Raw genomic sequence first — 13757 nt, 5'->3', positions numbered from 1 at the left:
TGTAAAGATTTACAAACAGCTGGCACTGCCTTTCCTACTGTAACCTAATGCCTCCTAAATGTGATTCTTGGACTACTAATGGAATGCAAAAAAATAATAAATGGCTTCTTGCTTGCCTGCTGAACTGACCTGCCTTCCAGTGCTCTCATTTGTGGGATTGAATGCAGATCTCAGATCCTCAAAATATAGGAGCTGCATTGCTGCTGCTCTTAAAGCAAGAACTAATTGTTGAGGCCCAGAGAGGTATTAAAGGCTGTATTACGAATGCATTATAAACACTGGTTATTAATGGAAGTCGCTCCACTGACTACAATGAGAAACTCTTTTTTCTCCAGGGAGCTCAGAGAAAATCTGCTTTCCAAAGGCAGAATTTACCTCTTGTTTCAGGTGACATTGTGGAGAAAAGCCATCAGCTCTGAACTACTATTTCTTTGACTGACAGTTCAGACAGAGGACAGAAGACTGGCCAACAAAAGTTTTCACAACATTTTAACTAAGGGCTGGGTTGTCTCCCATATATTTTTTCTTTTTCTTCTTGCTTGCTTAGGATGATTCATATGGTAAGTCTTCTAAAACACCTGCCTTCTCTGACAGTACCTTTTTACCATTTTCAGGTAGACTGAAGCAGGCCAGTCAGTAGCAAAACAGTCCCTTGTTTGATCTGTTTGCCTCGATGCTTTCACAAGAAAATCTGTTGACTATGCTATCAAATAGTAATAAAATTACTTGCTCTGCATCATTAAACAGAAAATAGACAGATTTTAAATGACTAGAGCATATAACTCTGTAAATGTGGATACTTTCCTTACACATACATCTTTAAAGTGTATTGATGAAAGGCTTAAAAGCCTTATGGACATAACATTGTTAGTGTAAATGTCATACATCATCTTGATAAGTAGAAGAAACCTTTGGATGATAATTCGGCCTATTTCCATTTTTAAAATGGGTCTGTATTGACACCATAATCATGTTAAATGTGCTGGTAGACTTAGTTTCTTCTTTGCAGATGTTGTCTGAATCACTGTTTTCACTGTGACTCTGGCTATACCATAATCTTCTCTCAGAAAGATATTCTCTTAAAGCTTGTTGTAAATCTAATTGCCATTTTACATTTTTGGCTAGAAAGAGGTTTACATTAAAAACATAATTGCTGTCAAGTTTTCAGTCGAGAAGTTTGATTTGTTTCCATTAAAAAAAAAATTTGTACTGATTCCAGTGATTTCATACAGGGAAAGCCCTGGGGATGCAGGAGTTACTGCTCAGTCTGTCCTGAAATTATGGCAATCCAGAAATTATCTGCATATTAATACAGAAGCACCACATAGAGAAAGGGAGGTCACCTTCTGTATGCGATTAGCAGTCAGCTTCCTCCCAAATGTTACCCCAAATTATATCTTTTGCTGTGGTAGAGAGTGATGTACTTTGTCTCCCTCCAGAAACTTGGACACTAAATATCTTTGTGGAGAGACTAACCCTCCCTATTGCTGATGATTCATACATGTCCTAACCCTAAGAACTCCTGTGTGTTCTACTGCACTCCCTGCCACAGCATTTCAGCTCTAGAGAAAGATCTCATACCTCTTCTAAACCACTTTGTGCTCTGCTGCTTAAGCCATCTTTTTTTTGTTTTCAAAATTCTGCAAGAGTCACTTCAGGAGGCTGCTTTGTGGATGGCACTGGGTGTAGAAGGAGTATCCCCGGCAAGACAGTTCAGGCGTGACTCTCCAGTGCTGTCCACCTGCAGCGCCTTCACACACAGACACCGACTCACAACTTTTTAGTGGCTTTTTGTGGCTGCCCTTCCCAGTGCCTCTTACAGAGGAAGATTAGATTAGATCAGATTAGAAATAGTTCAGCACAGCTCTGACTAGACAAACAAATAACACTGAAGCATGGAGGAGGTGAAGCAGTGGAAGAGCTGGTGGGACTTTTCAAGGAGGCTTTGCAAAGATTTGAAAATGTGTAAAGCATGTTTGAAACGTCCTGAATTCTAATCTGTGTGGTAGTTGCATAATGGATGGAAAGAGTTTTATCTTTTCTCTTTGATGTGAAATACTCCAAAAATATACCTGATTTTATTAGCCTGGCAGATTCCAAAGTCAAGGCTAGTGGAGAGTACTGCAGTTTCAGGAAAGCATGCTGAAAGTATAATGAACATTTACTTTAGAGGATATTTTACCATAGGCTTTGTCAAATTTCTTTGTCACTCTTCTACTGATTGATCTGGAGAACACAATTTACAGATTTTTTTTAACAATGATGTTTAAATGCAGGGATATCTTTATCTAGATATTTCTCAACATCTGAGGACGTACATTAAAAATTGTTTTCTATTTAGGAGAAGGTATGGCTTAGATGGCAGTTTTGACCTTGAGGCAAAGCCTATTGGTTGGGTGGTATTGGTGTCTATTGTGCTCACACATAGATAAAATTATTTTAGTAGTCTTCTCGTAAATACGAATTAGCTTTTCCTGTGAATTCCTCTTTGCCATTGACAGATTCTTGAAAGGTGGTTAGAGCTTATTTTTGCTTTACAAAAATTTCAGTTTGATAGGATGATATATTCAGAAAAAAAAGATAAAATTGCATTGTATGAAGTATTTTCATTCCAAATGTAATTTTAATTTCAGAAGATATAATTGTCTGGCACTTTTGCAAAACAAAATGATTACTAATATACAGAATATTTTCCATCTTCATATACTCCTTACAGGTTTAAGTAAATAAAATTTGTTCAGGTTTGACATATCATGTGCATAATGCCATAGAGTTCAAAGTCCTATTTTACACTTCAGCACTGGGAATCAGGATTTCCCAGCACAACGTGGTCACAAAAAATGAATTAGCACTGACGCAGAGCTCGTGACCTCCTTGGCGCCAAGGGGCTACATTTAGCCAATTTCCTGCGAGGATGTAGTTCAAGGAAAGTTTCTCACCAATGCCTAACGTAATTTATATGATCACATTTTCTTTTAACTTTTATAGGAGTGCCTTTAAAAAAAAAATCCATTTTCAATAGTTACTTAACCACCATTCCCTTGTTGAAAATAAGATTTCATTCCATTGCCTTTGTATATGCCCTGTTTGACTGTTAAGCCCCACGTTTTGTTATTTCAGCAGACTTCAAACGTGTAATAAATAAATTTCCACTGGGTTGGCACTTCCTTTTTGCTTCCTGATGTAGGGATTGATTGTTCTTTGCAAGTCTCTTGGGATTTTATGAGCTTTCTCAGAATGACTGATGACCACAAATTCAACCATCATAATTTTCAGAAACCATTCACACAGAAAAGCCAATAGAGTCAATTTTTAGAACAATAGGAACTGCTGCATATTGTATGAGATCAAATGCCTTCTCAGGTGTAACAGGAGATACAAACAATGATGGAATTGACTCAAAACATTGTTAGTCATGGGATTAGAGTCAGCTGCAGGGAAGGTTGTTAATATGAAAAATTGTATAAGGGAATATTCTTAGAATAGGTATTTCTCACAAGAGTTGTTTCTACATATGCATAAAAATAATATGGTTGCTTAGGTTACAATTTAGAAGATTGGCAAGTACTATAGAGATGAAACAATATTAAAGCTACTTACCAAAACCAGCTTAGGGTAAAAGCACAGCAAGATTTTAGTAATAAATTTAAATTAGATAAATAATATGATTGAAAAATTTAATAGCTCAGACAGGGAGAGGGAAAAAAAAAAGAAAATAAAGCATTAAAAATGGTTAATTGAGAAAGAAAAAGTTCAGGGTGGCTAAAGAGATAAATAGAGATGTATAGCTGTGCGGTGCCATTTTAGATGTCCAAGTGAATCCACAGCTCCTGTAGGTGCTGCAATTGTACCTGTAAGTCCTGAACTGACACGTCAGATATACTTGGTGTCTAAAATGGCATGAAATACCTATGTTTAGTCTCAGAAATCACCTTAAATTCTACCAACTATTCAATAATATTAGAGTATACATATATAACAGATTTGACTGGTAATAAAATAATGTCTCTTATTTAATAAAATGGGATTAATAAAATCAGTTCTTGATAGTTCGAGAGAATTGCTAATGATCTGAGATTTAATGTATTCTTCTTTCTTAAGTACATTTGCTACAGCTGGGTATAATTTCTGTGCTATTCTGTAAAATATATGGGAAGGTGTTTGTGTCCAATGAAGAAACTTTGAAAGGAAAGAAGTGGTAATCACTAAGCTAAATAGATTTTCTAACAAAAAAAAAATTATTCTGGTACTTTATCTACAAACAGGTTTAAGTTTTACATGAGAAAATTCCTCAAGGTATCCATCAAAAACTTAAAGATATTCAGATTTCATATTCTGTTAAGCTATTGTTCATCATTTGTCTTTGCTAGTGAGATAGTTTCTCCAAAAATACAGATGTGAGCTATGATTCTGGTACTTTATCTACAAACAGGTTTAAGTTTTACATGAGAAAATTCCTCAAGGTATCCATCAAAAACACAGCATATGTTGTTTTTTGAAAATGTAAATGAAGTGGGGATGAAGTGACTTTAAAAACATCTTGTTTGGAGAAGAGATATGACTTAATTAAAGGTTGATAATTACTGGGAAAAAGAGGATAAAGAAATAGAAGAATAGAAGCTATAAATGAATAAAATGCAGAAATATTAAGATGTTTAGGGTATAAATATTTCTTATGTGGCTCTTTAAAAGGCTCACACATTCAATATAGGACTATTTCTGATGGAAATCGTAGGAATAACTAGAAAAGGGAAGGTTTTTATAGTAAAACACTGCTTTGAGTTTTGCTGAGATTTATGTACAAACTAGAACCTTCTACCCTGGAGGAACCCTAGACAGAGATAACGGGACAAAACTCCTGACTCTGGAGTAACCTCTCAGTTGAGCTAACCAGCTGAGTTTTCTCTCCTGGTTCAGCTACAAGGGTGCTATGAGACCCTGTGTCAAAAGTCTTGTTAAAATTAATGTAAATGACACCTGTTGCTCTCCCATTGTCCCCAGAGTCTGTCATGTGATGACAGAGAAAACTTAGTTAGTCAGGCACACTTTAGCTTTGATAAAGCCATTCAGGTCACCTAAGAAGCATAGACTGGTGTGTGGTTCATTATGAGTTTTTATTTTCAGATTACATGGAAAAAAGTTTTGTACTTAAGTCTGATAGATTGGCCTCTCTTCCTGTGGTCGCATTAAGACAATCTAGGTTAGGGGGAAATGTCATTATTCATAAAAAAGACAACCTAACTTTACCTGATAATACCAAAAATTGTCTGTAGAGTTTGTGGATTGAGTATTTTGGAGTGGAACAGTAATGTCACGTAACTAAGTTTTTTGATATTTCCCATGGATGTTTGTTATATACTTCAGCCAATTAGAAATCTTTTCTGGAGTCACTTGGCACATATCTGGGTTGGACTGTTATTGCTCTATCAGATCTTATTGGCAGATTTTTTTAAGAAGCCAAAGTTTGCCAATACTATGAAGCAGAAAATGAGACCGCACAGTTATTTCTTATTCCAAATATAGGGTTAAACTGGATTAAATAATAAACACAGTAATTGTTGGAAAATACGTTGTTCTGTAATGGTGGCTGATGCATAATTATCATTCCTAGGCTTACTATTAATAAATATTTCTAGAAAGCATTTTAAGTGTTGCAGAAGTAAGTGTCAAATATGCAGTTAATTTATACTTAAAGAAAAAAAAAGCTTTTGTATGACAAACACAATATTTAATAGACTTGTTTTTAGTCTTAAATAAAAGGATTCTTAAAATTACTTTATATGTTCTATATGGATTAGAAGCTAAGTGGTCATTCTACAGGTACAGGATGCATACTGTATTTTCCATGTCAAGCAGCGTAACTCCTGTTAGAAGGAGCAATATATTAAGTTTGTAACCTCTGCTTATTAATTCCTAATTTATATTTGAATCAGTTATTGTTGGAGTGGTCCATATAAGACCCTTGGTAGTCTTGGGTTTTAAGGTAAGTTCTCCTGTCCTTAATACAACATGTGATCTGGTGGTGGCAGAAGCTGCATTTGAAAAATCAAGACGTAGACTTCCTTTCTTAAAAAAACGCTCTTGGCACAGTCATTCACTTGGGAATAAGTGGTTACTTGACTGCTGTGCAAATATTATACTAATGAACAGAGTAAAACATCACGTAGTTTTCCTACATTCCTACCACATAATAAAATGTTGAGGGCTTTGATCCAAAGTAATTGTGTTTCCTGTTTTCATCCTCCAGTTGTAGAGTGTTACCGTGTTGTGTGGAAAGAGGGCTGGAATTACATATCCTGTATAAGCAGCTACTATACAAGTTTGTACTTGGGAAATAAATGAGCTCAGAAATATTTGTACAGACTGCCATTTGCTGAAAAGAACTGAAACTACTTATTAATTTGTCAGGGTATCTATGTCCTATACAATCAAGATAATTCAGACATTTTAATGAAAATTTTATGCCCAACAGTGTATCTTTGAGTCTCGAAATCAGAAAGGTAAAACTACATTCAATAGAGCAACTTTTCTCATTCAGCTACATGAATTTAGAAATTCATAATTGAGAGAAAAGAACTGAGAGTTTGATGTCTGCTGCTCAATAATTAATTCAAAGTGAGAGAAGGCATATGTAGAGTAGCATGGAAGATTGGTATTGTCATTATCACAACTTTCCAAAGAGAAGGTGAGTTGAATTAGACAAGATGCTAAATATCAGTCCTGCAATGCAAATACCTGAGGTTCTGAATCCCTGAGTTCAATTTTGAGACGGTGCTGCTTTATTAGGAGAAAAACTATGGGATGCTACGTTCAGGTCTTCGTCATGACAACTTACTAGTATGGGAGACAGAAGGAGTAAACAAGAGGCTGTGTGCCATGACATTGACTGTGGTATGATCATGGGGCAAAGAGCAATCCGTGGCAGTTCGGGGAGTTCTGGGGAGAATATCTAGCACAGGGAATCAGCCAGTGACTAAAGAGACAACGGTGGGACATATAGTTCTCTTACTGGCAGGGAAATAAATAGGTCTCCCCTAGGTCATTCATAATATGTACTGGGAGGAGATACTGGATCATGGGAAAAAATGGGACACACTTGAAAAGTTTTGGGAATTGCTGCAATATCAGAGCAAGACCAATAATCTCAAAGACATTTCTTTGCTCAGGGTAAAGTCTTGTAATCTTTATTGTAAGGAAATTATTATATTAATTATTATATTTGAAGATACTTTCTATTTCTGGTAATCTTTTTTTTTTTTCTTCCTATCCGTAATTGTATTTTACCTAACATAATAGGAAGTGGTTCAAAACAACAGTTTTTCCTCAGATTTCTCTTCATTTTGAAACTCAAATCTCTGATCTTTTTTAACCCTATTTATATGCACATACATATACACGTGTGTATATACACATATATATTTTTACACTCCATTTATATATACATATACACACACATTTATACATATAACATAACAATAGAGGTATATTATACAAGCTTCCTGGTTATCTAAATACATATCTGGTCTCTTCCTTGGTTACCTAAATGTGTACCTGTAAGAATTCATCTGGTACTGTTCAAGATACTTAGAAAACCTGTTATATTCCATACCTTAAGCAAAATATTAATTTTCCTTTTATTTATTTAAACAGTAAGAACAAAAAATATAGCCTACTTTTTGGAGACCACTCGATACAGTTTTTGTAGCCATGGATAAAGAGAAGAATTAAGCATCATTTTGTTTTACTTGAATGCTGGTACCTAAATTTCTCCTATGAGGCATTTCCCATTTAAAGCATATCAGAATTTAAGACCTACTTATGTGTGCAGGTTCACTGAAATTCACTGATTTCAACCAAAAGCAGTGGGGGAAAAAAAAAAAGCGCCTTCCTGAGCCACTATTCTGGCACTCTTGTGAGAAGAGGAAAAGATGGCTTTACTACTGGTCTGGGACTGTTACGCATTATTCTTCTCACTGTCTTTCTGTTTGTCTTTCATTGACAACTACTCTCTCTTTCTCAAGAACTGGACTGTGATACGGATTTTGTTGGATGTGGGTATCTTCTTGCAACCAGTTGGGATTGTGTCTGGTGTTTGAGTTAGGCACTGAAGGTAAACTAGGTATAAAGTTCTGTAATGAAGGAAGAACTTTGTTTCTTAGTAAGGTGTGTATAGATGTGGGGTTTTGAGATTCCATTTGGAAGGGTGCACGAGCCTAATTAAGCCAGCAAGGAGATAGTTGCTCTGCTCCTGTGATGATATTGGTGTTCCTCACTGAAAGAATAACTGTGGGAAAAGAATAGAAATGGGTCAGAAATGTTGGCCAGAGGCTGTACTGTTAATATTGTAGGGGATCAGACTTGAGTAAATTGTGTACAATATATGCGCTATATACAATATATAGTGAGACTACTTGTATCACTAGTGCTGGACGCCAGATCTTAATACCCAGTTGTGCATCAGTTCAGGCATTTTTAATCCCCATGAAGGTTTGCAGTGAAATTGAGGTTATGTTTTTTTCACTTTTTGCCATAGGAATTAGTCTGCTTATGGACTGTTTAGAGAACAGCATAATGCTGGTCTGAAAAGGCTTGTGCAAGAATGAAAAGCTACTTCTGTTGTTTTTACTTTTTTATGCAGCTGTCATTAAATGTTTCTATTTGTTTTCATTTGATGAAAAATTATGGATTATGTGAATAGCACTGGAACCATGATTTTATTGAGTAATATGAAAGCCTTGCAGTGTACTCTGTCTTAGTTGCAGTTAAGTATCTCTAGAGAATAAGTTTAACATTGTTTTTCTATGTTTTATTTTGGCATGAGAAGGAGATTAGATTTCTGGTAGAGGTGAATAATAATTGGCATAACCTAAATGTAAACCGGGATTTATTAGGATTCTAACTAAAGAAAAAAATGGCATTTGCGGTATTATATTTTTTTAATGCATTGAGGGCATATTTGATATTGTCATACACAGTGTGACTCAGTAGCTGGAAGGATCCAGCTGAATAACTTTTTCTGCTTATTAAAATGTTTTCTAAATGACAGTTTAAACTGATGATTGTTTTCTTTGGTGTAAAGTCAAAATAAAATATATACAGTGCAAGTAATAAATAAGCTAGATGTCACATCCTTGAAGGGGAAAAAACATACTTTCAGGGCTTTAAAGGCAGGATGGATTAGCTCTCATCAATTCCAGACTATCAGTTTTGACTTCGAAAGACAATTATATTTCTTCTCATTTCAGCTAAAATAAATTTGGACATGTGCTAAGTATCAATGCACATGTGAATTTTCAAGATAGGCAAGCAGAACGTGTTATCCAGTTGCTGCAATATTATTATTATTATTTTTTTTTTTTTTACTGCAAGATAATATCAAATTAAATGGCTTTCTAATTTAGCTGATAGCTTCACCATAAACAATGCAAAGAAGAATTATAATAGATTCATGGGCCGTGTGTAGAACTCTCATATCTTAACAAATTCAGTTTAAGCATTTTTCAAGCCCACTAAGTGAATTGCTACCTCCTGTGACTCTCCCCACTTCCCTGAGAATCCTGTATTTTCTTTAGTATTCAAAGTGTGTGGTGAGAAGTAAAAAGATAAGAATGGATTTTCAACCTTTTTCTCACACTTAGAGGAACAAGTTAAACACTAAACACCTCAAAACACCCCGCCAGAATGACTGATGTCAATGATATGGTATTGTTGATAAGCACCATGAATATGACTGTGTTTCACACTTTCATATCAAACACTAAAATAAAAAGTGCTCTTGGCTTGTATGAGCATGTATATATCCTTCTGAAATTTATTTCAAGAAAGCTTCTTTTATAACATTAGTGGTAGATACAGTGCTTACCACGCAAATTGGTCAAAATGTCCATGAAATGACAGTCGCACCATTGAGTTTTGCAACGGTTCAGGGCAGTTTTCCTGCAGGACTGACAGGGAGGTTATCGCAATCAGCCAAATATGTGTTACTGTACTGGTCAGACTGGAACTCAACTTGACTTTTGTCCTGAGTTTATTCTATGAAATTACTGATAAACTTGGGGATGGATGCTTGACCAATGCAGTATTTTGCCATTTAGATTTCAGAATTTCCTGGATGTTTTGACTTTTATTACTGACATAAGATGAATTACTACTGTCTTATTCCCATCTTTAATAGATTTTAAACCATTGTAGTTTAAGTAAAGAGGCTTTTTTTGTTCAAAGCTTTTTTCTTTCCTGAATTCTTTCTATGTTTATACCTGACTAAATGTGAAGATGATAGCTTAGTAAATGGCAATTTATTGCTTTCAATGAAGTGCATAAAGTATTAAATAATCATATAAATAGTAAAGCAAGAAATCCTCTAAAATAATCAAGTGCATACCAGGCAAGACTGAACAAGGCAGATAGAAATTTAAGTATAAACAAGTTCTAGCTGTGTCAATTTACCCTACAAATTAATGAAACCACAGCAAAAAGGACAATAAGATGTGGAGGATTTTTGTACATTGTAGAACAATTGTAACTCACAACAGCAAGACTTTCTTAGTCAAAGAAGACAAAACATGTCATATCCTAGATAAGAGAAATATGGCAGAAATGAGAAATGGGAATTAGTCACATGAACTAGATGAAGAGAATATATTTCCATACTTGTCAAGTCTCCAGAACTACAAAGGAACAGCAAGTGATAACATACAGGACAGTTTAGTCCCTTGTCTAACATCTGCTGGCATGTTACAAGAACGGGATGGTCAGTTAAATAATACTGGAATCCAGGTCTTGCCCTTTAACATCAACAACAGTAGTTTAGAATAGTATATTTTCCATTTCTGGCCACAATCTTATTTCCTTATTTCATACAAAGTATAACAACTCAAACAGAAGGGTGTAAGAGAATCTTTTCCGTGTGTTTTGGGCATAAAGATGTTAGCACTTTATGAATATCTACCAGATTTTACTGGACAAGGTAAGTAGAGATGTCATAATTTTATCTATCTTGATGGAGTTTAGGCATATAGATACACTGCACTACAGACATTTGCAGAAGTGCATCTTTAGGGTAGGGACACTTACTTTGGAAACTTGCTTCCTATGAATTGGGTCAAATGAATAAGGATTTTTATGGTCTAAGTTTAGGATTTAGTTACTACTTACAGTGACTATAAATTCAATAGTGGATCTAATTCCTTATGTATTTTTCTTTCATGTGTCCGTTGTTTTTCTTCTTTACAGATTCTTCAGTGATAAATAAGGAAATTTTAAGTGCTGACTCATAAGTATTTGTAAGGCTTAATTAGTTTTGGTTTGGCATTCAACATGTTGCAAACTCCCCAGCAAGAAAAATATAGTTAAGAGACCACAATTTAGTCTAAACTATCTGCTTTAAAACTTCCTTAACCTTATATAAACCAGCTTTGCTGTCAGTGGGGGTTATTTCAAAGGTACTTAATCTTAATTAACACTTCATTAATGGTGGGATGTTTAATTGTCTTATTTTTTCAGTTCTTTTCTATGAGGTTTGCTTAGAGCTTTGCACTATTGCTCACTCTCTTGAAAAGCGAAGAGGAATTCTAGTAGCTATGTGTTGCTTCATTTTGTGTAAACACAGTAAAAAAAGTCATGGATGATGTCTTCACAACATGTTCTAACAGCTGTAGTTACCTATTTGGTAAATGTTAAGTGTTTTGAGGTAGAATGATACCATATTCATGAGTATATGTAGTCCTTCCCTCCTTGAGCAATCAACAATGGTAGAACCACATGTGAGGAACAGGAGTGCTGGATGACATTTACCAGACCTTGTGACTGAAGACTGATCACAGTCTTACAGTGATGCCAGTAAAATGAATACTACCCTTTAAATCAGAAGAATCAGTGATGTCAGCAACAAGCTGTCTCCTGCAGATGCAATGGTTTTGACTTGTTTTTAGCTACCCCCTTCTTCATGTTCTTCTCAGAGGCCAAAAAATTGTTTATTTATTTAGTAATTTATTCATTTTTGCTTTCCTGAGTATTGATTTTTCTTCCTGGGAGTTTGAGATGCCCCCTAATACAGATGATCTTGAGTCTAAGCTAAAAGCAGGTCCAAAAAGCTGTCTTGTGTGTAAGTCACAGAAGAAGCCATGACTTGGGCAGCACTGGTGGTTGCAGCTGCATCCCCAGCCTGAAACCGTTCAGAGAGATCATGTTGGTTTAGGAACCAGCACCCGCAGTGTTCTGCAGGACTCTGACTCATGAATAACTGAGCTGGGACTGTGGGCTGTAACAGGTGAAGTTTTATTAACCTACTAGTTATTTACAGGCTTTTTGTTATATCATTGTTAGAATTACTAAAATAAACATAGTAAATTTGGAAGTATTTTTCAAAATAAACTACAGTTAAAGAATATAAGATATACTTCCTATATGTTTTAAAAAACAATGACAAGTAACTAATAAAGCAAAATATTAATTAGTAGATCTTCAGTAGCTAAACACTTGTCTGTATTTTTTTCATAGTTTGGAAATGAAGGTAAATGTTAGTACTACATCTTCCTCTAATGGATGTAACTGACTTGATTTAGCCTCAGAAAAACATTTCAGTATTTGCTTTTTAAGCTTGCCTTAATTTTACTTGGGTTTCGTTCCAGATAAGCTTCCAGCCAGTGTAGCTGCTCATATGCTTATGTAGTGTTCAGGGTGTAGGGATTTTTTTGTTTTGGTGTTTTTTTGTTTTGTTTTGTTTTTTGTTTGTTTGTTTTTTGGGTTTTGGGGTGGAGGTGTGTTTGTGAAAGAAATACAAATCCAAGTTATTTTAGTGCTTCAGTAACAGGTTATTTGCTGTATTTTATATCTTAAAATAATAATCTGTAAATCTTAAAATAATCTGTAATTATATCTTAAATGGTTTACTAAAAACTGACTGGAGCAGCTGAAACCAATGTAGTATCCACCTTGACGTTAAACCATGGACTAAGTGGAGCCTAAGTGTTCTGGGACTCAGTACCTCTCTGCATCCAAATTACTGGACAGAGTGCAGGCTGGTGAAAAGCACATTTATCTTATGAAGGCAACCTGAGCTTACAAATACTATCTGTCCTTAAAAATGGCTTTATCCTTCTGGGAAGGATCCTGTGACCACATTTCCTCTGTCTTCACAGTGATCTAAAGCACAGAGGTGGGTATGTCTGTGCTAAGCATAAGCACAGGCCTCAGTTTTTTTGTGGTATGTTTGAAAAGTCTCCTTACCTGCCCTTGAGTCACGGCTTTTTTTCCATACAGTGTGAATGAGATGAACATAAACTCAATTACAAGACTTAATTTAGTTCCAAAATGCCACACTGGACTTCACTGAGGACTGCATGAGTACAGTGTTAGACTGAAGAGACAGCATCCAGCAGGATTAAAGCCTGTGTCTATTACAAGGGAGGGTGATATCATAAATTGTCTTTTATGTTTCGGGTGTAATTTTCTAGGATGATTTCTGCATCTGTTATTTTTTATTTGCAAGTTTGTTTTGAGAGGCTCTGAACTGCTTGGGCAGATGGGTTTTGCACACCTGGAATGTGAATGTGAAACTTCTTTTTAACACTTGTTCTTTCGTATACTTCTAGTTAGGACTATCACTAGACAAGTAAAACCAGATTAATCCCCATGTTGGCACGATTATTTTACATAGAGGAAAGATGTCTTAATGGTAATAGAGAGGAGAGCAATGCCATTTTTAGTGAGAGATTTGATCTAAAAGGGAAAGGAAAAGGTTAGAGGTAACAGTGATA

This window comes from Columba livia, chromosome 4 (assembly GCF_036013475.1).
Source record: "Columba livia isolate bColLiv1 breed racing homer chromosome 4, bColLiv1.pat.W.v2, whole genome shotgun sequence".
In the NCBI taxonomy this organism is placed as follows: Eukaryota; Metazoa; Chordata; class Aves; order Columbiformes; family Columbidae; genus Columba; species Columba livia.
The sequence above is the reverse complement of the archived record's forward strand: the minus strand, read 5'-3'. Positions refer to the sequence as shown.